Source organism: Pelobates fuscus, chromosome 5 (genome assembly GCF_036172605.1).
Source record: "Pelobates fuscus isolate aPelFus1 chromosome 5, aPelFus1.pri, whole genome shotgun sequence".
Lineage (NCBI taxonomy): Eukaryota > Metazoa > Chordata > Amphibia > Anura > Pelobatidae > Pelobates > Pelobates fuscus.
The window spans coordinates 317,659,876-317,683,131 of NC_086321.1; the positions used below are offsets into that span (position 1 = coordinate 317,659,876).

The 23,256-nt window shown below is 37.0% G+C and overlaps 1 protein-coding gene across 1 annotated transcript in view; it reads right to left on the reverse strand.

The window, feature by feature from the left end:
• The window catches only part of KISS1R (KISS1 receptor), a 436,110-nt gene that overhangs the window by 404,878 nt on the left and 7,976 nt on the right, over positions 1 to 23,256 (reverse strand). The window lies entirely within an intron of this gene.

Below are 23,256 nucleotides of genomic sequence, written 5' to 3' on the forward strand. Positions count from 1 at the left end.
GGTCAAAGTTTGCCCAATGATGACGAATAGGGGGCGGATCGAACTGCGCATGTGTCCGCCCGCCGTGGCGAACGCGAACACGCTAATTTCGCCGGGAACTGTTCGTCGGCGGACAGTTCGGTACATCACTATTTAGGAGTTAAATCACTTTGTTTCTGTTTATGCAGCCCTAGCCACACCTCCTCTGGCTATGATTGACAGACCCTGCATGAAAAAAAAAACTGGTTTCACTTTCAAACACATGTAATTTACCTTAGATAATTGTATCTCAATCTCTAAATTGAACTTTAATCACATACAGGAGGCTCTTACGGTGTCTAGCAAGCTATTAACATAGCAAGGGATAAGAAAATCATAATTAAACAGAACTTGCAATAAAGAGAGCCTAAATAGGGCTCTATTTACCGGAAGTGTTTATGGAAGGCTGTGCAAGTCACATGCAGGGAGGTGTGACTAGGGTTCATAAACAAAGGGATTTAACTCCTAAATGGCAGAGGATTGATCAGGGAGGCTGCAGGGGTATGTTCTATACACCAAAACTGCTTCATCGAGCTAAAGTTGTTGAGGTGACTATAATGTCCCTTTAAGCAAAAGTTAGTTTGCCGCTTAGAGTATTTCTTTAAGGTTATATAGTTGCAATATTAATCTAGGTGGAAACAAGACAAAATTCAACCCTGAAATCCATACATTTATGCTGTTTATCCAAAAGAAGGAAAACAAAATTGTCACCATCTCTAATTATTTTGGGTAATAAGCGCTCTCTTCTCAAGGGTGAGCAGCAGTTCACCAACAAGGTGTTCCCTCTACCTTGTGATAAATGGACAGATAAAATAGAAAGGTGAACAGCGCTAAATATCAGAAATTGTACATACGTTTAGTAGAAATACTGGCCAGCGGAGTAACTTAAAAAAGGAGAAACAAAGATACAAATAATGGTACAGTATGTATGAACGATATAATTCCACAAGAACAAAGGTGTTATATTCACACTCACACTTTGAGGAGATATATCAGCTCGGTGTTAAGAGCTTGGACGGAATAATCGCCGTCTATGGATTTCTTGAGGTTCCAGATCGTTGGTGAGTTTATAGGTGTAAGTATTCGTTATATGAAAAACAAGAGTAAAATACGCCACATGGTCTAGTACGTAAATATAAAATATTGTAGTAAGAGTAGATGATCCTACTTACATATACTAGAGCAACGACCTGCTCTAGTTTGGAGAATTTCAGGTGGAATAATCCCCACCTCGGGATATAGTGGACCCAGGTATAGCAGCAAAGCAGTATTAAATAGGAAGGAGGACAAAAAAATGACTGGATGGTTTAAAAATTATATATACTTTAATACAATAAGTAAAAAGTGAATAATACACTATAAAACCAGTCCTGTATAAAAGTCCAAAATTTTTCCTCACTTGACGCGTTTCGCCGAAGCTTTCTCAAAAGTGAATGCATTCACTTTTGAGAAAGCTTCGGCGAAACGCGTCAAGTGAGGAAGAATTTTGGACTTTTATACAGGACTGGTTTTATAGTGTATTATTCACTTTTTACTTATTGTATTAAAGTATATAATTTTTAAACCATCCAGTCATTTTTTTGTCCTCCTTCCTATTTAATACTGCTTTGCTGCTATACCTGGGATCACTATATCCCGAGGTGGGGATTATTCCACCTGAAATTCTCCAAACTAGAGCAGGTCGTTGCTCTAGTATATGTAAGTAGGATCATCTACTCTTACTACAATATTTTATATTTACGTACTAGACCATGTGGCGTATTTTACTCTTGTTTTTCATATAACGAATACTTACACCTATAAACTCACCAACGATCTGGAACCTCAAGAAATCCATAGACGGGGATTATTCCGTCCAAGCTCTTAACACCGAGCTGATATAGCTCCTCAAAGTGTGAGTGTGAATATAACACCTTTGTTCTTGTGGAATTATATCGTTCATACATACTGTACCATTATTTGTATCTTTGTTTCTCCTTTTTTTAAGTTACTCCGCTGGCCAGTATTTCTACTAAACGTATGTACAATTTCAGATCTTTAGCGCTGTTCACCTTTCTATTTTATCTAATTATTTTGGGTATATCTACTATATCAGGCAGCCTTTGTAACTAGCATCTTAACTCTCATAGTAGAGGGGGACGGCGACGTAATGCTGCTATATTAATGGTATGATAATCAGGAAAAGTAAAAGCAAGTATGAATTCCGACAGTAATGAAATAATATCAGGATGAATCACAGACATTGTGACAGCTTTTAATTATAAATAGGAAATGTAGGTTAACAACACCAGGATATAAAATCAAAGATAACAATACTTAACTAGTACAAAATGTCAAATCATTAGAGTAAAAATTGTACTTTTGATCGAAGTAGGAAATATGAAATAGGCAGGACACCAATAAAAAGGTTGTAGCCAGTGGCACAGGATACATTGTAGCAACTGACATTCAAATCAGCATAATTGCTAAAGATATTAAATTGTCATTATGAGAACAAAACACATACTTACTCTGACCTTATCTTCAGATAGTGATGAAGGACTTGTGGCAGAACCTATGCTGATTTAAAGATCCTTGTGCAGCCCATTGTATCAGCAAATGTATTATCACCAGTCCAAGCATATAATTTACAAATATAACATCAATGGATGGTCAGGAAACATCACTTATACAGATCTAGGAACAGTGATCACGTGAAAAATGTCAGCCAGTTGCTTGTCACAAACAAACTACAATTTTATTTAAGATAAGAGGCTTATATTATGCTTAATTTCCTTACTACTTAGTTAGCAGCAAACATGAAAAAGAAACAAAGGTGAATTTGGTAAACTTGTCAGCATAGGTATAATCCAGTGACTAATCAGAGGTGAGCATAGTCTATATAGTGTGACCCCACAGTAACCAAGTCCTCTTTCTTTGCTGATCGGTCCTACAGATATATTAAGTACCTTTACTACAGTTTAACATTTTATACTATTATTCTTTTTTTCCTTTTTTATTTATGCAAATTTTATTAACCCCTTAAGACCGCAGCCAAATGTACAAGTTGTGAACGAAACAAAATGTAAACAAAACCTGGCATTTGCGCTATATGTCTGTCCAACCGTAATTCACCTCTTTCATATTAAATGCACCCCCCCTTATTATATATATCATTGTATTCAGGGGAAGCAGGGCTTTCATTTAAAATCAAATATTTAGCTCTGAAACATAATTTAATAGGAAAAAAATGGGAGAAAATAAGATTTTTTTTATTTTTTTAGTTCTACATGACATTTTAACTGTCAATGTCATAATACTGTTTGCTTTTACTGCAATAAAATACACATATTTGTATTCAGCAAAGTCTCATGTGTAAAACAGTACCCCCTATGTACAGGTTTTATGGTGTTTTGGGAAGTCACAGGGTCAAATATAGCGTGTTACATTTGAAATTGAAATTCGCCAGATTGGTTACGTTGCCTTTGAGACTGTATAGTAGCCCAGGAAATAAATTTACACCCATAATGGCATACCATTTGCAATAGTAGACGACCCAAGGTATTGCAAATGGGGTATGTCCAGTCTTTTTTAGTAGCCATTTGGTCACAAACACTGGCCAAAGTTAGCGTTAGTATTTGTTTGTGTGTGAAAAATGCAAAAAACGCCAATTTTGGCCAGTGTTTGTTCCTAAGTGGCTACTAAAAAAGACTGGACATACCCCATTTGCAATACCTTGGGTTGTCTACTATTGCAAATAGTATGCCATAATAGGGGTCATTTTCCTTCTTGGGCTACCATAGGGTCATAAAGGCAACGTAAGCAATCTGGCGAATTTTAATGTGAAAAAAATGAAACAAGCCTTATATTTGACGCTGTAATTTTCGAAAACACCATAAAACCTATACATGAGGGGTACTGTTGTACTCGGGAGACTTCGCTGAACACAAATATTTGTGTTTCAAAACAGTAAAAAGTATTGCAGCAATAATATCGTCCGTGTAAGTGCTGTTTCTGCGTGAAAAATGCAAAAAACGTAACTTTTACTGGCGATATCATCGTTGTAATACATTTTACTGTTTTGAAACACTAATATTTGTGTTCAGCGACGTCTCCCGAGTAAAACAGTACCCCCCATGTACAGGTTTTATGGTGTCTTGGAAAGTTATAGGGTTAAATATAGTGCTAGCAAATTAATTTCCCTATACTTTCGGCATGGGTTGTCAGGCAGGTCCCGCTAATTGTAATTAATTAGGATACCTAATTATGTAACATTATTACATAAATATATGTGTAGAATTAATATATGTGTATATATACGTATATATATATATATATATATAAATTTTTTTTAAATATTTTTATTTATATATAGGTATATATATAGTGATATATACGTATATATTTATGTATATAGATATATATATATATATATTATTTAGTTCTACGTGTATTTTGATATAAATATATATATATTAATATCACAATACAGTTAGAACGAAATAGAACACATCTATATATTTTTTAATATTTTATTTTTAATTATTTATTTTTTTACGTATTTAAATTTTTTTTATATTTTATATAAATATATATATAACAATAATTATATATATATTTAATCAGTATCAGTCTACGTGTAATTTGATATTAATATATATATATATAATTATATATTAATATTAAAATACACCTAGACAGTGTATGTGTATGTGTGTACATGTGTATAAATATACTTGGATCATATATATATATATATATATATATATATATATATATATCTCTTTATATATATATATATATATATTTTTTTTTACACTTATTTTAAGTAATTTTTATTTGATTTTTAGCCAGCAGGGGGACTAACTGTCATTACAGTTAGTCCCCCTGCTGGCATTGCAGCAGCCAGCTATCCCGGCCATGTGATTGTGAGGTCCTCGCAAGGACCTCACTCTCACATGGCCTGGGGGGGCTGAAGAAGATGGAGGTGCAGCAGGGGGCTCCCTGGGAGTCCCCCCAACCGCGATCGCCGGCGTGGGATCGCTGGCGACCGGGTAAGTAAAAAAAAAACGGAGGGCGTACTATTACGTACTGCGGCGTTTAGAGCAGCTTTAAAAAGGACGTAATAGTACGCCCTGCATTCTTAAGGGGTTAACCATTGTCTTTATTATTATTTTATATTCAAATACCATCCTTTGGTTTAAGTTTATATACAATATTATTATACAATATTATTATTACTGTATTTTGCTTCATTTCTACCTATTTCTGGTATTTCTGCAATGTTCCATTTTTTTGTTATTACCTTGAAAGGAACAATATTGGGTTAGGAACAGAAACATTTATTCCTGACCCTATAAAAAACACTCTCTAGCCCCCCCCCCCCCCTCCCCTCCCCCCCATGCCCCTCCCCCACTAAAAATAGTAAAATCTTACCTTTATTCCAGTTTGCTGGTGCTGGCTCTGCCCCTGATCTGCCTCCTTGGCTGTCATCATCAAAATTTATTATCTCAGCCAATCACAATGCTTTCCCATAGGAAAATATTGGATTATCTGAGGTTGTCAATTCTGATGATTTAAGCCAAGGGGTCAGAGTGAAAAGTCACCCTGGCCAATCAGCATCATTGATTCAATGCACATCTATGAGGAATGTTCAGTGCCTCCATGCAGAGGGCTTTTTTAAAAACTGAAATATTAATGTATTTCTACTCAGTCCTGTCAGTATTTTACTGTTTGCTTATTTGCTCCTTTATTGATTCCTGTATATGTCCAATACCTTTGTTGTGTTTTGGGGGTTGTTTTTTTTTCATATAAAGCTGTGTGGCAGACACAGAGGCGGCTCTAGACTTTTTGAGGCCTTAGGCGAAAATCAAATGTGAGGCCCCCCTCCCCCCCCCCCGCCGCCACGCGCGCTAAAAATAAAAAATAAGCAGCCGATATTAAAATTAACTGTATAAATTGCATATTTTAAGGCAAACATTAATAAACCTCATAATCTCACTATTCACAAACTTATTTTTGTTAATAAATTATTCTACAAAATACCTATACACAAACATTGGGTGTAGATAAAAGGTTTGTGGCTGACTACTTAGTTATTCTTGTTGATGTCTCCTAAAACTGAAATAAAGTTGTCAACAGTGTATTAAAAGAACACTACAGTATCAGGAGCACAAATGTGTATTCCTGACCCTATCGTGTTTAACTATTTAGCCCCCACCCCCCCAATGAAGTAAAAACTTACCTAATTTCTATAGCTGCACAAGTCCGTCAGTGCCGGATCCGCCCAATTGGCTAACATAATCTAAACTGATGATCTCAGTCAATCACAATGCTTTCCCATAGGAAAGCATGGGATTGGCTGAGATCTTCAATTTTGATGTCAGCCAAGTAGTCAATACTATACTATAATACTATACTGTAATTATAACATATTACATATTATCATAATATTATTGTTAATATTAACAATTAATATATTATTAAAAGGGACACTCCAGGCACCCAAACCACTTCTGCTCATTGGAGTGGTCTGGGTGCCAACTCCCACTACTCTTAACCCTGCAAGTGTAATTATTGCAGTTTTTTTATAAACTGCAATAATTACCTTGCAGGGTTAACTCCACCTCTAGTGGCTGTCTCCAAGACAGCCACTAGAGGTCACTTCCTCCTTCATAGCACAGATTATCTGTGCTAGAGCGTCGCTGGACGTCCTCATGTTGTGTGAGGACCTCCAGCGTCACTCATTTCCTCATAGGAAAGCATTGAAAATATTTTTCAATGCTTTCCTATGGGGTGCGCTAATGCGCATGCATGGCATTGCCGCGCATGCGCATTAGGTCACCTCGGCCGGTGGGCGGGATCAGTCTCGCCCACCGGCCGACGGAGACAGTAGGAGGAGCGGCGCGGAGGAGGAGACACCCCTTCAGTAACCGGGTTTTGGGGGGTGGGAGGGAGAGGGTACCTCCAGTGCCAGGAAAACTGATTGTTTTCCTGGCACTGGAGTTTTCCTTTAATGATAATAATTAATATAATTATGATAATATATTATAATTAATTATTATATTATTAATAATATTTAAAATTGTTAAGTAATATTGTCATGATATACCACCATTATTCTGTGGAAAGATGGGGGGGGGGGAGGTACAGCTCTCCTGCTTTTTTTCTCTCTTCTGCTCTGCTCTCCTTCCCTTTTCTTTATTTTCCTTTGCTCTCTTTCCCTTCCCCTTCAATTTATTTTCCATGTGCTCTCTTTGCCTTTAATTTATTTTCCTTTGCTCTCCTTCCCTTTCCCTTTAATTTATTTTCCTTTGCTCTCCTTCCCTTTCCCTTTAATTTATTTTGCTCTCCTTCCCTTCTCTTTAATTTATTTTGCTCTCCTTCCCTTCTCTTTAATTTATTTTATTTTGCTCTCCTTCCCTTTCCCTTTAATTTATTTTATTTTGCTCTCCTTCCCTTCTCTTTAATTTATTTTATTTTGCTCTCCTTCCCTTCCCCTTTAATTTATTTTATTTTGCTCTCCTTCCCTTCCCCTTTAATTTATTTTATTTTGCTCTCCTTCCCTTCCCCTTTAATTTATTTTATTTTGCTCTCCTTCCATGTCCCTTTAATTTATTTTATTTTGCTCTCCTTCCCTGTCCCTTTAATTTATTTTATTTTGCTCTCCTTCCCTGTCCCTTTAATTTATTTTATTTTGCTCTCCTTCCCTTCCCCTTTAATTTATTTTATTTTGCTCTCCTTCCCTGTCCCTTTAATTTATTTTATTTTGCTCTCCTTCCCTTTCCCTTTAATTAATTTTCCTTTGCTCTCCTTACCTTTTTCTCTCTTCTCCTCTGCTCTCTTTTCTTCAGCAGCAGCTACTCTTCTGTCTTCTTCTTGGTACCGCAGGCGGGGGAATGCAGGGAGGGGTTACGTCGCGACGTCGTCGCGTTGTGACGTCATCGGCATCGCGGATTGGCCGATTACCAGGAAGTGTGCAGGAGGAGGGGAGGGGACTCACTCCTGCACGGAAACCCATATTAGAGGGTTTCATCTTTTAATAGTGCCGGCGCCGCGGCAATCTTAATGCGGCCGTCGGCCGGCCGGCCGGCTTTAAAGTATTTATTAATATTTTTTATTTTTTTTACTGGGAAAGAAAGTCCTGCAGCGGCTCTCTAATTATACGGTTTTGGCGGCCGCGAGGCCCCTTCTAGCGCGAGGCCTTAGGCAGACGCCTAAACCGCCTAATTAGAGAGCCGCCTCTGGGCAGACACAAAATAGATTTTTACAAAATGGTGTGTCGAGGTAAGTATACCAACGCCTTTTACGTTCTCCATTCCTGCTCATCAATCAAGAGATCCAATTTCTATTTCCCAAAGGTGCTATTCAGGAAGCTTATTTATACTTTCCAAGATACATCAGCAACATATTTCTAGTTCACAAGCAGGATGAAGGATTTTGATTGGTCATCAGTGTGAAGTATCTCAATCAATGGGTCGTCAGAAACCAGGAGATTAGTTAGTCAAACAAGGCTTAAAAGATACTTGGTGGTCTCTATACAACCAGAGTATCAAATTTGTCTTTAATTCATCTGGAACCAGTGTTAATTTTGTTTTAGTTTTTTTTGATTAAAAAGCTATTTTTTTTTTTTTTTTAGTATTTTAGTCATCTGAATTGTTTTAGTTTTAGTCAACTAACTCCCCAGTAGATTTCAGTTGTCAGAACTTAACTAGCGGCATCGCCACGATTCGACACTTCTGGATTCACGGACTATTGACATGCCTCCTCTGAGGCGGCTTCCTCACGCTACTTAGAGGAACCACGCCAGATTCAAAGGGCTTGATTATTTTGAAGCTTCCTGATCAATCAGACCGGCTACAAACAAGCTCTTTCTACAATTTACGTGTACCGAACCTGGATTGTTGTAACCGCTGATCTCCAATCACCTTCCATTTGACTCGTATTACCTTTGGATTCTCTCTGCTTCATAAAGCTCATCATCATAAACGCAAGTTATATTGTTGTACGATTACCTTTCCGTTGGCTCTTCAGTTTTCACTATGTGTCTTCCTACTGAAATTAATTGGAAGTTATAATTGTATTTACTACATGAACGTATTCATATGGATTTGTCTTATGAACTTTCCTTATAAAAAATAAGTCACTAAATTTATACTTGTGTTCCTTAAAGCTACAGGAACTCTCTCATCAAACTACATCTATATTGTATTCCTTAAAGCTACAGGAACTCATCACTTTCCTACATCTGCATGTCTAGTTCCTTAAAGCTACAGGAACTCTTCTCATCAAACTATCTTCATATTGTTCCCTTAAAGCTACAGGAACTATTCTCTTCAAACTTTCTGCATATCATGTTTCTTAAGACTACAGGAACCCTTCTCATCAAACTCAAATTATCTTCATTTTGTGTTCTTCACATTACTGTGACTGTTCTCATCAATCCACTATTAAATAAACCTTAATTAAGAATTATTCTCTCTCTCCTAATTATTCTATTAAAACCTAAGGGTTCTCCTAATTATAATTCTGCAGTTGAGTTCCACTCCAAATCCATAGGAAGTATTACATCAGTCGACTAAATCTGAAGTAGATTTTAGTTGACGCTACAAATATCTAGCGGCTTTAGTTAAAGCCTCTATCTTTCTTTTTTGGACCTTCCCCTGCCCCTCTGTCTCTTGTGTCCACCAGCCTCTATGGGTGTACCTCTCACAAGCCCTGGTCTGTGTCTTTTACCCCTTCCCAAGCCCCTCTGTTGCTCCATCACATGCCAGAGTTAGTTTTGGTGGCAAATTTCAATTTAGTTTTATTCAGAGTCTTTTGACTAAAAAGCCATTTTAGTTTTAGTCACATTTTAGTCATCTGAATTGCTTTAGTTTTAGTCGACTAAAATTGTTAGTCCACAAAATGAATACTGTCTTGAACAAAAAATGGCAATTCACCTGTCTTCCTTTTGATCTTTTGCAAACCTAAGAAGCAAAGGTTTATGATTAATGAATTGCCTCAACAATATTCTAATCATGTTCCAGGTTGTTCAGACTATTCAACTTCACAAAACTTGCACCTTCATCCTTTTACAGAGACAAGTTTTCTGCCTCAATTGGAAGTAATCAATTTTGATTCCTGCTCAAATCATGGAGTGTCTGGGTTTTATGATAGATTGCAATCAACAATCTTGCAGTATTTCCCTGAAGAAACTGAAATCCTTTTGGAAAGAAATAAGGACAGTTTTAAAAAGGAATCTCTCTCTTCAACTTGTGTCTCATATAGTGGGACTTCTGGCAACTTTCAAGCCATTTTCCCTACTCCTTTACATTACCAAGCACTTCAGAGAAAATTATATTTACAACATGGCCTGAAATATTCACATACAATTCCATTAGCTATAGAAGCACATGAATAACTTATCTGGTGGTTGATATGGAAGCATGGAATGGGAAGTCAACCATCCCCTAGGCTCCAGATATCATTATAGATAAGCCTTCCCTCTGGTCGGTTGGTGAGCTTGATCTTGAAAATGTGAGCACAGGTGTAAAATACCGGAATCAGATCTTCACATAAACAGTCTTAAATTATTGATAGGATCCTTCACTCTCAAAAGTCTGGCCAAGTACAGCATCAACTATTGCATTCTTCTTTGCATGGACAACATTTCTGTTGCCCAGTATTCAAATCATTTAGGAAGCATGAAATCCGAAGATCTAGTAGAATTATCAAAACATTTTTGCACTTTTGTCTCAACCAGGGAATTACATTATAAGCAGAATATTTATCAGACTTATCCAATGCAGTGGCAGATTGGAATGCCAGAGATCTCCATGATTGAAAATGCACGATCAACTGGTAAACAGAATTCATTAGATGCGGAGCTCGTTAGAAGAAGACCTTTTTGCGTCATGTTTAAATTACCAGTTGGTGAAGTTTTTAAGCTGGCATCTGGATCCAGAAGTTCTAGAATTGGATGCCTTCTTACAAGATTGGTCAGAAGAAAACACTATACTTTCCCTTCATTTGCAGTGAATCCCAGAGTATTATCTCAAATAGAAGGTCAGGTGGCAACCTTGGTTCTAATAACTCCATTATATATTTCCACAATTTCTGGAATTACTCATAGATTTTCCTCTAATTTTACCTCTTACAGAAGATCTTCTGAAAAACCCCAAACCAGAATCTAATCCAGTAATCTTGGTTCATCAACTGACTCTCGTAGCTTGGCTAATTCCAGGGAGCCATAAATCTAAGATTCATTTTCACAATCTACTTAGATCATCCTATCAATACTCTGGGCACCAGGTACAGAGAACAATTATTGATTAGTCAAGAAAATGTGTTCTGATTGGCGCATAGAGAGATCTCTGGAACCCATGCATGGCCAAAGGAATCACAAATTGTCTGTCACTTTGCTGTGATCAAGGACAGGCATATCATACTGTTAATGTATATCGATCGACCATCTCTGCCATATACGTTTTTATCAAGGACATTGGTTAACGCATGAAAAGTATCTGCATTAAATGTCCTCCTCACCCAAGATAGCTCCAGACTTGGAATGTTAGTTTGTTTCTACCTTTATTCGATTCTTGGGAAGACAATGATTTGTTATAATTAAAATGATTTTCCTTTAAACCGGCTACATCATTGGGTTAGAGCTTTTGATATTACGTCTGCGGGCCATGTGAGTGATACTCTAACCCCACTCCATATACATATATATATATATATATATATATATATATATATATATATATATAGTTCACACTATGTTGCTTTGTATTTTTTATTTTATGGTAACCTGCGGTTTCCATCTCTAAGTATATAAGTTGTATTTTTAATTATTTTACCTTTTGTGCCACAGGGTTTACTTCCTGGCTAGTATATAAACTATATTCTATTTTATGTGTTACTGAGTGTTTGGGAAAGCACTTTTTTACTAGTTTGACACATTTATTATCACACTTGAAGCGCCTTACACACTATTTTTTTTTCTTATATTTGTTCTTATTTTCTTTCAGCATAATTGTATGACTTCCTTTGATCAAGGTTTCCTTTTCATCTGTTCTATGCAAGATTACCTTTTAGGATGCTCACCTCTGATAGGTCACTGGATTATACCTATCCTGAAAAATTTACCTTTTTTCCCCCCTTTGTTTTTTGTGTTTGTTTGAACTTACTGCAATACTTTTCTATGTCTTCTATTTAAGTAGTAAAGTAAAATGTAGCATAATACTAGTCTTCTGTCTTAATAAAACTGTGACTTTATGCCACTAAAGATAGAAAGTTTTAGAAATGTATTTTATACAGAATGACTTTACAGCCTAAAACTACATATTGGCTGGAAAGTCCAGATATTAAGATGCCTCTAAGATTCCCATTTGAACATCAGAACATGCCACAAATAGTGGACCTCTATATTCAGGGACTTCCCTTATTGCTCTGATATTAAGTGACATATTTCATTAAAGATCTACTCTATTAGAATGATATGGGGACTGAAGAGTCATTTCACTGCCAACTAAAACACTTGCAATACCCAGGATTAATGCTACATTTTACAGGAAATATGATCATGAAAGAGTACTTTATTCCAGTAATGGAATCATAATGTCTCCCCTTGAGAAAATAGTTTGATAAACTAACAGGGAAATCTTGGAAATTCTGGCAGTGCATTCCATCCCTGACATACATTTAAGGAATTGCCAAAAATAAAGGGGTCAACTAGAAGAATACTGAATCTTACCTCTAGAAAGGAAGTCGATGGAGCAGATACACACGTGCAATGTAAAATGAAATGCTATATAGATATAACATAACCTATTCTCTCAATTATACAGATTATGCTTCAGGAAAATGTACTCAGTCCGAAAGGAATTTCGTAACCAACTCCAGTGCACTGAGCGTGAAACCTGAATATAAATTATAAACCTGGCCAGGAATAGTGTATTTGCAGAGTAGAAGTATTACATTTAGGTAAATCTTGCAGTGATTGAAAATAATTTCTAAAGTTGTAAGCAAACAGCTTGTTTTCACAACTTAAAGAAAAAGGGACACTAAAGTAAGTAAGACAACTTTAGCTTAATTACGCAGTTTTTGGTGTATATCTCATGCCCCTGCAGTCTCACAGTTGAATTCTCTGCCATTTAGGAGTTAAATCACTTTGTTTAAGCAGCCCAAGTCACACCTCCCTGCACAGACTTCCTAAATACTTCCTGTAAAGAGTCATCTAATGATTACATTTCCTTTATTTCAAATGCTTTTTAATTTAAAATGTCTTATCTCCTGCTCTGTTAATAACTTTCTAGACCCTATTGGAACCTCTTATATGTAATTTAAGTTCATTTTACAGAGCAGAATATAAAAGTTACATCTGATTGAAAATGAAACCATTTTGTTTTCATACAGGCTGTGTCAGTAACAGCCAGGGGAGGAATTACTAGGGCTTCATAAACAGAAACAAAAGTGATTTAACTCCCAAATGACAGAGAATTGAGCAGTGAAATTTCAGAGGCATGATCTATACACTAAAACTGATTCATTAAAGGAACACTATAGTCACCTAAATTACTTTAGCTAAATAAGCAGTTTTAGTGTATAGATCATTCCCCTGCAATTTCACTGCTCAATTCACTGTCATTTAGGAGTTAAATCACTTTGTTTCTGTTTATGCAGCCCTAGCCACACCTCCCCTGGCTATGATTGACAGAGCCTGCATGGAAAAAAAAAACTGGTTTCACTTTCAAACAGATTTAATTTACCTTAAATAATTGTATCTCAATCTCTAAATTGAACTTTAATCACATACAGGAGGCTCTTGCAGGGTCTAGTAAGCTATTAGCATAGCAGGGGATAAGAAAATCTTAATTAAACAGAACTTGCAATAAAGAAAGCCTAAATAGGGCTCTCTTTACAGGAAGTGTTTATGGAAGGCTGTGCAAGTCACATGCAGGGAGATGTGACTAGGGTTCATAAACAAAGGGATTTAACTCCTAAATGGCAGAGGATTGAGCAGTGAGGCTGCAGGGGCATGTTCTATACACCAAAACTGCTTAATTAAGCTAAAGTTGTTCAGGTGACTATAGTGTCCCTTTAAGCTAAAGTTGTTTTGGTGTCTATAGTGTCCCTTTAAATTTTCCATGAAAAGTTAAATTTCCCATGGCAAAGTAAAGGTTCCGAATGAAAACAGTCAGGTAATTGCTTCAGGGAGTTAACTGATCACGGGAGGCAATAAATAGTCCAAGCTGTGCACCTGCAATGCCAAGGTTAAACATTGCTATCAAACTTACAAACGTTCATTGTCTTGATGTCTTTTGTATATGAACATGTATTAAAAAAAAATCTCCATTAACTGCTCATTTCCAGCCTCCATTTTGGAAATCAAGACTCCTTCTCTCCAGTGGGAGGGGTACCCTGACTGATATAGTAACACCTGCAGTCCATCTAAAGTGGCTAATTACTTATATTGAAACACAAGTGTGTATAGAACTCTAATGCAAAGGCAAAATACAGCATGTTTCTCTCATACTGTCCATTTAGAAAACTGAAGTAACAAATCCACTGTTTGTAACAGGTACTTACCCAGTGCAACAGGGCCTTTGTTTTAGTTTAACTGGGGTATATTTTAGCTCACACAGAAATTATATCAGCTGCATATACTAAATAAATATACTAATTGCATATACTGAGTATATGTTTTAACACCACCTCATACACAGATATATAATTCCCATATATTGAGAATATGAGTTAGCAGCAACTTAAATTCAAATATAATGTCAGCCACATATACTGAAGTTGTGTTTTAACAGTACATCATGCAAAGACTACATTAGTTGTGTACAGTATGGTATGGCTGTGTCTCCACACCAGCACATATACTGAGATTATATGGGTCAGATAAATAGAAGTCTGTTTTTTGACAGCACATCCTACACAAATTACATAACTCACAAATACCAAAGATGTGACTTAAATGACCACTCCAGGCTGATTTCTGGTTGTTGTTTTTTTAAAAACAAAAATCACTTTTTAGTAGATATACTCCCAATTAATACATGCATACATTTTCCATGCATGTATTTTCATTGGGGGCTTATCATAATATAGCATGTAACAGCTGCAGTATTTATGCACTGGACTTTGCAAGCCTTTCCCTTTTTTCCCGGAGAGAGACTAACAGTCTTTTCATGAATAAACCTATCAGAGTGTCTTGTTTGAAGTCTATGAATACTTTCTGAAGATGCTGATCTGAGGTCTGTGTGTCTGTAGGCAGACTTGAGCACTCGTGTACCTTGGTTCTTGACAAAATGGTGAAATGAAAAGTGTAAAAATGCTCTTGATTATATAGCTTTGTGTGTACTTTCTAGAAATATATAATTTTGTGTAGCAGATTTCGATTCTGTGACTACTGTAAAAGTGTACTCTCAGCTTGTCAAACTTTTGCAAAATTTTAGCTTTAAAACCGTAATTCAGTCCTTGCAATATTCGTTTTATAAAATCAAACAATTGAAATCCTAGACATATTGTGCATTTATAACAATCAGTACTAATTAGTGAATTTATTTTGAGTTAGCTTTCTTTATTTGCACTTAGTGTGCAGAAATTATTACGTCAAATATTTTTTATTTATGTTTTATATTAATGACTTATAAACCAATGTCGAAACTAAACAAGCAATCAAATAAAATACAAATACATATTATAAATATTTGTATATGAAACAAGTAAACTATGTACAGAAATAAAATAAAGTTTCAAGAAATTAATAACAACTTGGTACTAAAAAATAAATAAATCAGGAAGCAGAATATGTATTCAGTCAGGTGGGAACCTGGTTAAAGTCCGAATTTATCTTTTACATCATCTTCCCACATTAATCATTCATGCTGCAATATAGTTGTGAAAGTAGATGGATCACAAAAAGCCAATTCACACCTTTTATTTTAAAAAAACGAGAGATAAGACCTCTCCCACACTTGGTACAGTGGGTGACTTCCATTGACGAGAGATGATAGAATTAGCTGATATGAGAAGATGGCCTAGTATCATTTTTTTTGTATCTAGGCAGGTTAGATGGAATTTTCTTAAAAAGACAAAGACACAGGGATAATATTACATAGAAATGTATTATGTGATTAACTAGTTTGAGAATTTTCAGCTAATAAGTTTTAATTTTGGGACACGAATAGAAGACATGGACTAATGTACCAATTTGACCACAGTCTTTCCAGCATTTATTATTTCCACTAAGGTGCATGTTAAAAAGTTATATATAAATTAATTTATAATGGGATTCCAAATGGTTTGCACATGGAGTGATACCACATTCCACATTTTAATGGTTAATTTAGTAGTTCATTTAGAGGGAAAACATGTCCACCACCTTAGGGAATTGAGATGAAGGCAACCATAATAAATTAATAGAACAACGTAAAATCTTATTTGCCTCCATCTCAAGCCATTGGGGCCTGGCATTATCTAAATTAAAGTGCCATGGCATTAGTAGGATAGTAGTAATGAATAAAATCTGGCAAACCCATACCCCCCCCAACTCTGGGTTTTTAATAATTTAATCCTACTAGGTATTTAACTGATTGGCGTATCATTTCTGCCAGAGGTTCCATTACCAACACAAATAAAAGTGTCGATAATGGACATCCCTGTCTCGTGCCATTAGACAATTCAAATGCTTCAGACATGAATCAAGCTGCCCAACTCTAGCCCTAGACCTGCAATGTAATGCAAACACAGCCCTGATGAAAGGATCAGGCAAATTGAAACGCGACAGTACCTCCCTAAGATAATCCCAATGAATTCTATCGAATTCTATCGAATGCCTTCTCCACATCTAAAGAAAGTAGCAGAGAAGGCGTGTGCTGTCCGGTGCCTGACTGGTTCATAATAAATCCCACTTGATCATTGCTAACCAACGATGGCAAAATTTGAGATAATCTATTTGCTAAAATTTTTAAGAATATTTTCGTGTCATTGTTTATCAATGATATGGGAAGAAATTTGAGCATGCAATGGGTTCTCTGCCAGTCTTGGGTAATGTAATTATTTGAGCATTCAAATTCTCTTTCAAATCCCGGCATTTCACCCATCTTCCAATAGTGATTAAATAATTGAGTTAAATACAGGATTAAAATGTCAGAAAAAGATCTATATTAAGACATGGTAAATCCATCAGGACCCAGGGCCTTGCCTATAGGAATCATACTAATAACATCTATGATTTCCTTTGGCGATATAGTACATAGGTAACTTTTAGTTAGCAATTCTGGTATGTATAAATCAGGTGTGATGCTTGTCATGGTGATGTTCCTTCCAATTATGAAAACATGGAGGCAGAAAAACTAAGGGCCTCCTTACTGCTTAAGGAAAGAATACATGCTAACAAATTATATATTTACTAAGGTGTTTGACAACATTTTGCTAAAAAAAAAATCTGGAGAAAAACTACCCGTATATACTCGAGTATAAGCCGACCCGAATATAAGCCGAGGCCCCTAATTTTACCCCAAAAAACTGGGAAAACTTATTGACTCGAGTATAAGACTAGGGTGGGAAATGTAGCAGCTACTGGTAAATTTCTAAATAAAATTAGATCCTAAAAAAAATATATTAATTGAATATTTATTTACAGTGTGTGTATAATGAATGCAGTGTGTGTATAATGAATGCAGTGTGTGTGTATGAATGCAGTGTGTGTGTATGAATGCAGCGTGTGCGTATGAGTGCAGCGTGTGTGTATGAATGCAGTGTGTGTATGAATAGTGTGTGTGTATGAGTGCAGTGTGTGTGTGTATGAGTGCAGTGTGTGTGTATGAGTGCAGTGTGTGTGTATGAGTGCAGTGTGTTTGTATGAATGCAGTGTGTGTGTATGAGTGCAGTGTGTGTATGAATAGTGTGTGTGTATGAGTGCAGTGTGTGTGTATGAGTGCAGTGTGTGTGTATGAGTGCAGTGTGTTTGTATGAATGCAGTGTGTGTGTATGAGTGCAGTGTGTGTATGAATAGTGTGTATGAGTGCAGTGTGTGTGTATGAGTGCAGTGTGTGTGTATGAATGCAGTGTGTGTGTATGAGTGCAGTGTGTGTATGAATAGTGTGTGTTTATGAGTGCAGTGTGTGTGTATGAGTGCAGTGTGTGTGTATGAGTGCAGTGTGTTTGTATGAATGCAGTGTGTGTGTATGAGTGCAGTGTGTGTGTATGAGTGCAGTGTGTGTGTGTGTGTGTGTGTGTGTTGCAGAGCCTTGGTGGGGGGTGGGCAATTTTATTATTATATTTAATTATTTTAATTTTTTTATAATATTATTTCTTATTATTCTTTTTAATTTAATTTAATTATTATTATTTTATTATTATTTTTTTTTTCGTCCCCCCTCCCTGCTTGATATATGGCAGGGAGGCGGGCTCTCCTTCCCTGGTGGTCCAGTGGCATTGGCAGTTCAGTGGGGGGGGGAGGGGAGCTGTCAGTGCTGTAACTTACCTCTCCTGCAGCTCTTGTCAGCTCCCTCCTCCTCTGCGCCGTCCGGTCAGCTCTTCTGTCAGCTCCCACTGTAAGTCTCGCGAGAGCCACGGCTCTCGCGAGATTTACACTGGGAGCTGACCGAGGTGCTGAACGGACGGCGCGGAGGAGGAGGGAGCTGACAGGAGCTGCAGGAGAGGTAAGTTACAGCTCTGACAGCCCCCACAGCCCCTGTCTGTATTATGGCAATGCAAATTGCCATAATACAGACTATTGACTCGAGTATAAGCCGAGTTGGGGTTTTTCAGCACAAAAAATGTGCTGAAAAACTCGGCTTATACTCGAGTATATACGGTATCTTTCAATACCATTTAAGACAGTTTTATACAAAAAAAACTTTACATTTAGAAATATCTGTTTATTTCTATTGGATTATTAGATTTTTTTTAAACTTATCTTATCTTATCAAATGATCACTATTGCTTCTACTTGTCTTCTGCCTACCCTGGTTAAGACCATATTTTCTTAAAATATATTAGAAGTTTTGAGTTTTATCTCAGCGTGCTGTATTTGCTGTGCATACATTTTCTTTTCACAGAAATGTATTTGCCAAATAATGTGGTCCCTGTAGCTCAAATGCCCAGTGGAAGGACTTTTCCACTTTAAAATGTTAAAGAAGCATATTGAAACATATTGAAGCAAATCTGCATAGAGGTTTTAAACAATCTATAGGTAGACTCCAGGTCCAGTTGGGTACCACTCTTCAACCCCAGACTTGGGCTAAGAAGAGCAGGTGTCCCCCCAGGAACCCGTAGACAATCCTCTATTTCTTCAGCAAATGTAAGTATATTCCTATTATGAATAATAATAAAACCATTCTAATCTTTATCACTAACTTAAAGGTCCACTCTACACCCCAAAAGAACTAAAGCTTTCTAAAGTGCTTTATGGGTGAGGAGTACTCCTATTAAACCCCAGTTTATAAAGGTGCTGATATCTATGAAAAATCAGCACTTTTATAAATTCACTAGATAACTCTCCCCTGGCTGTCAAACAAACAGCCAGGAAGGATTTCTTTCTACTTCCATTAGCTCTATTTCAGCATGCCTGCCTCCCCATCCATCCCTCCCTCACAGACTCAGACTAGCTCCTCAGCTTCAGAAGAGCACACGCAACTGGTGCATGTGCAGGCAGTGGCGCGCGTGAGTGCACATGTCCGCACACGTGCACGCAAAAGTGTGCATGTATGTGGAGACCAAATCAGAGGCTTTTCAATGAGATTGGTTATTTCCTTGTGAAGTGACTGAAAGTCTCTTCTGGGAAAAAAGGGGAGGACTTACAAAGGCTGCAGTCATAAGAACTGCAGCTTTTGTAAGCTCTTTTAGACAATACTCCCAATGAATACATACATGAAGATATGCATCTATCTACTAAACTGTGGGAGGGGTGGGGGGTGGAAGTGTGGAGTGGTCCTTTAAGAACAAATGTGAATAATACCAATATTGGCTCATCCAGGCAACCTTACTTTACATACAAAAAGCAGATTAACATGGCTAAGATTACAATATGTCCTTAACTTTTCCAGGAAACTCACTCATCAAGAAGCTCCTTGGTAATGTAATTTGTTTAATACAGAAGGCACATAGAACTCAAGAAACAAAATACTTTTATATGAAATCAAATTATTTTGCAGCTCTTAGTCAAAGCTGAAAATGATTAGTAGACTTCTGCATTCGTTTTCAGCTGTGTTGCAATTCATCCAAATTAAGGCTTCTTCAGTAGAAAAAAAACAAAATGTAACATCATTTAAGAACATATGTCAACTTGACTTCTCCACATGCAAGGAAGTGTCCACACTAATGAGTAAAACAGTAATGTGACAAACTCCCCTTTTCAAGTGAGTTTGCCACGAGTTCCTAGAGGAGCCTGCTTGCCAGCCTCCTGCCCACAGACTATGAACCCTGTAAAATGTGATGTAAAAGTCTCCGTTCGTGTATTTGGACGATATGGTTCGGGAACCGAACAGTCGCATGAACCGGAGACCACCATGGAGCTTATTGCGGTCACCCAGATGAACACTTAGAACACTGAGGTGGAAATTGCTACAAAGTAGCAATTTCCACCTCAGTGTTCTAAGTGTTCATCTGGGTGACCGCAATTCCTATGGACGACCACGAGGTGGCGGCCATCTTGTTCGCATGAACACAGGCAGCAGTGTTGGGTCGTTGAGTTCATGGAACTATTTTCAGAAACTGAAACTCCTGAACACCGCTGGACTTCCATGATCACCCGCGTTTGGTTCTACAAGCCTTAAAAAGACACTGTTCAGTGGAAACGTTCACACAAATAAGGCGAACAAGCTCCAGGGTAAGATTATTGACTATGCTCGGTAGTTTGTTCATTTTTAACCCCTTAAGGACACATGACATGTGTGACATGTCATGAGTCCCTTTTATTCCAGAAGTTTGGTCCTTAAGGGGTTAAACTACCGAACTAGACCAACCACAAGCCCTGATTCCGTAGAACTGTTTTGGGCATGGGACCATGGGTCGGTCAAATTATGACTTCCAGGAAATTCCTGAACCCCTGAACTGATCTGGGTGATTTTTGGTTATGTTTGTCACTCAAATCACGGCTATCAAGGAATGTAAAATTTGTAGAGATCTTATGTGTTTTTGGGGTACTTTTGGGGCGTTTAGAAAATGTGTGTTTTTTGTGCTTGGAGATAATTGATTGTTTTGTATGGGAGTGTCCTGGACCTAAGAGCCAATGTAGTCTTGTGTATGTTTTTTCTGTAGTCTACTCTCAGGTCCAGTGGGGAGTGCCCCTTGCATGGAGACCTGCATATAAGGCCAGTTGTGGCTGCCATTAAACGTATTCCAGCTTGTACTCCCAGAACTATGTGTCGTCTGGTTACTGGGAGGGGAAAGGCCTAATCACTGTTCCAGCTTGTTCCAGTGTGGATGATTCAACTGGGAAAGTCCTTGTAAGGACTAGAGCTCCCAGAACTGAGTGTCTTAGAGTGGATAGAACAAGTTCCCCATTCGGCTCCAGGACGGAGTAGTTCCAGGACCCCAATCAAGTCACCGCAACTGGGGGCAGGAGTGCTACGGTTTGTCCCCTGTTTCAGCTAGGAAGTGGTCCTTGGCGGAGGTACCCAGCCTGGGTAATGGGAGCTCCATTACAAGTAACTAATTGCTGTATGGATAATCAGGATCTATCCATCCATCCATCCATCTATCTATCCATCCACTTGGGTTAGTGTGAGTTGCCCATAAGTAGCATCATCTTTCATTTCCCATATCCAATAAAACATGATCTATCCTTATTTCACTTTTATGCATTATTTCACAGTTGAAATTCTTAATTTGTTCACTTTCTGCTCTGACCTCCAGTTTATATTATACATTTAAGTGCATCACAATCTTATATTAAGTAGAAATATTTATTCTCCTTTTCATCACAATTACATCAATATTAAAAATTAAAGTCGAGTGCTGTATTCTAATTAACCCTTTTTAAAGTAGTTTCAATATATAAAGTACAAAAAGTGCAAATTCCTACAAAATTCACTAAAGTGCAATAACTATAACTATTATTGTGTTTCAAAGATTAAAATGTCCATTGCTACACACTTGCACAATTACAATACCTTTTAATTATCCACATCAATTAATTCAGAAAATGGAACATGTACTTTTTGGACTTCTCTTCTGTAGAATCTTTAAAACACCTCAAGAAAAATACACATTAAGAGTTCAGTCTGCAGAACCTCAGACCCCTATGTTTAGCAAGACATTCATTTGCATAGCTGAGAACCTTTTAATTGGGCTCACAACATGCTTGCCTTGGTGTCTATAAGCCAGGCAACACTTCTCACATAATAATGTATCCAGAATCAGATTGTAATCAGGCATAATTATTTTATTTAAAAAAAATTAATAGCAAATATAAATAGCATTATTTATAAATATCAAATATTGGCATAATTCCTTTACAAAGGTCATTTCACCACGCTGGGTTTATAAGTTAGATCATAGTAATATTGTTTGAATCAATGCCAGTAATGTCTAACTATATGTGTGTGAAAGGATCCGACTGTGGGAGAATGCTGTGTGCAATATGTGAATATTGAATGTGCCTGAATTGCTGTGTATAGTCTGTGTGAATGCTACATTCAATGTGTGAATACTGTGGCGGTAGCATGATAATTGTGTGGGCAGGTAGAACATTGTGTGAATTTTAAAGACAGAGTGAGTAGTGATAATAGAGGGATGGGGATGTTGTAAGTGGTTTTCAAAAGGTATCTCCCAGTTGCCATAAAAAAACAACTCCTGATGTTTTTGCAGCAGTAAGTTACAGCTACAGCTATACAAAATCACTGCTGTAGGAAGTCTGTTTCCCATATTTTATTGTTTATCCTTTCTTTCCTGGATTTCTTTTTCCTCACCTGCTCTCCAAGCTATATCCTTGTACTTCATGAGACCCCCATCATACAAACGTAGTCGTAACTTGTCAAATCTTAGCATTCTAATCTACCCTCCCCCTTTATTTACTTCTATATACACTCTCCCTAGCCTCCCTCTACCTTATTACCCTTTTCACCTTATTTGCATGACAATATGCACAAAAATTAGATATTGCAAAAAATTTATTTTTGAATCCATGTAAGAACTTTTACGCAGGTCTGTCCACCCCCTCCCCTCCCCCAGGACTTGTAACTTTAAGGTTAATATGAGCATAATTCTAATAATTCTAATTCTAGAAATCTCTTATTAAAGAATGGATTGTAGGCAGTA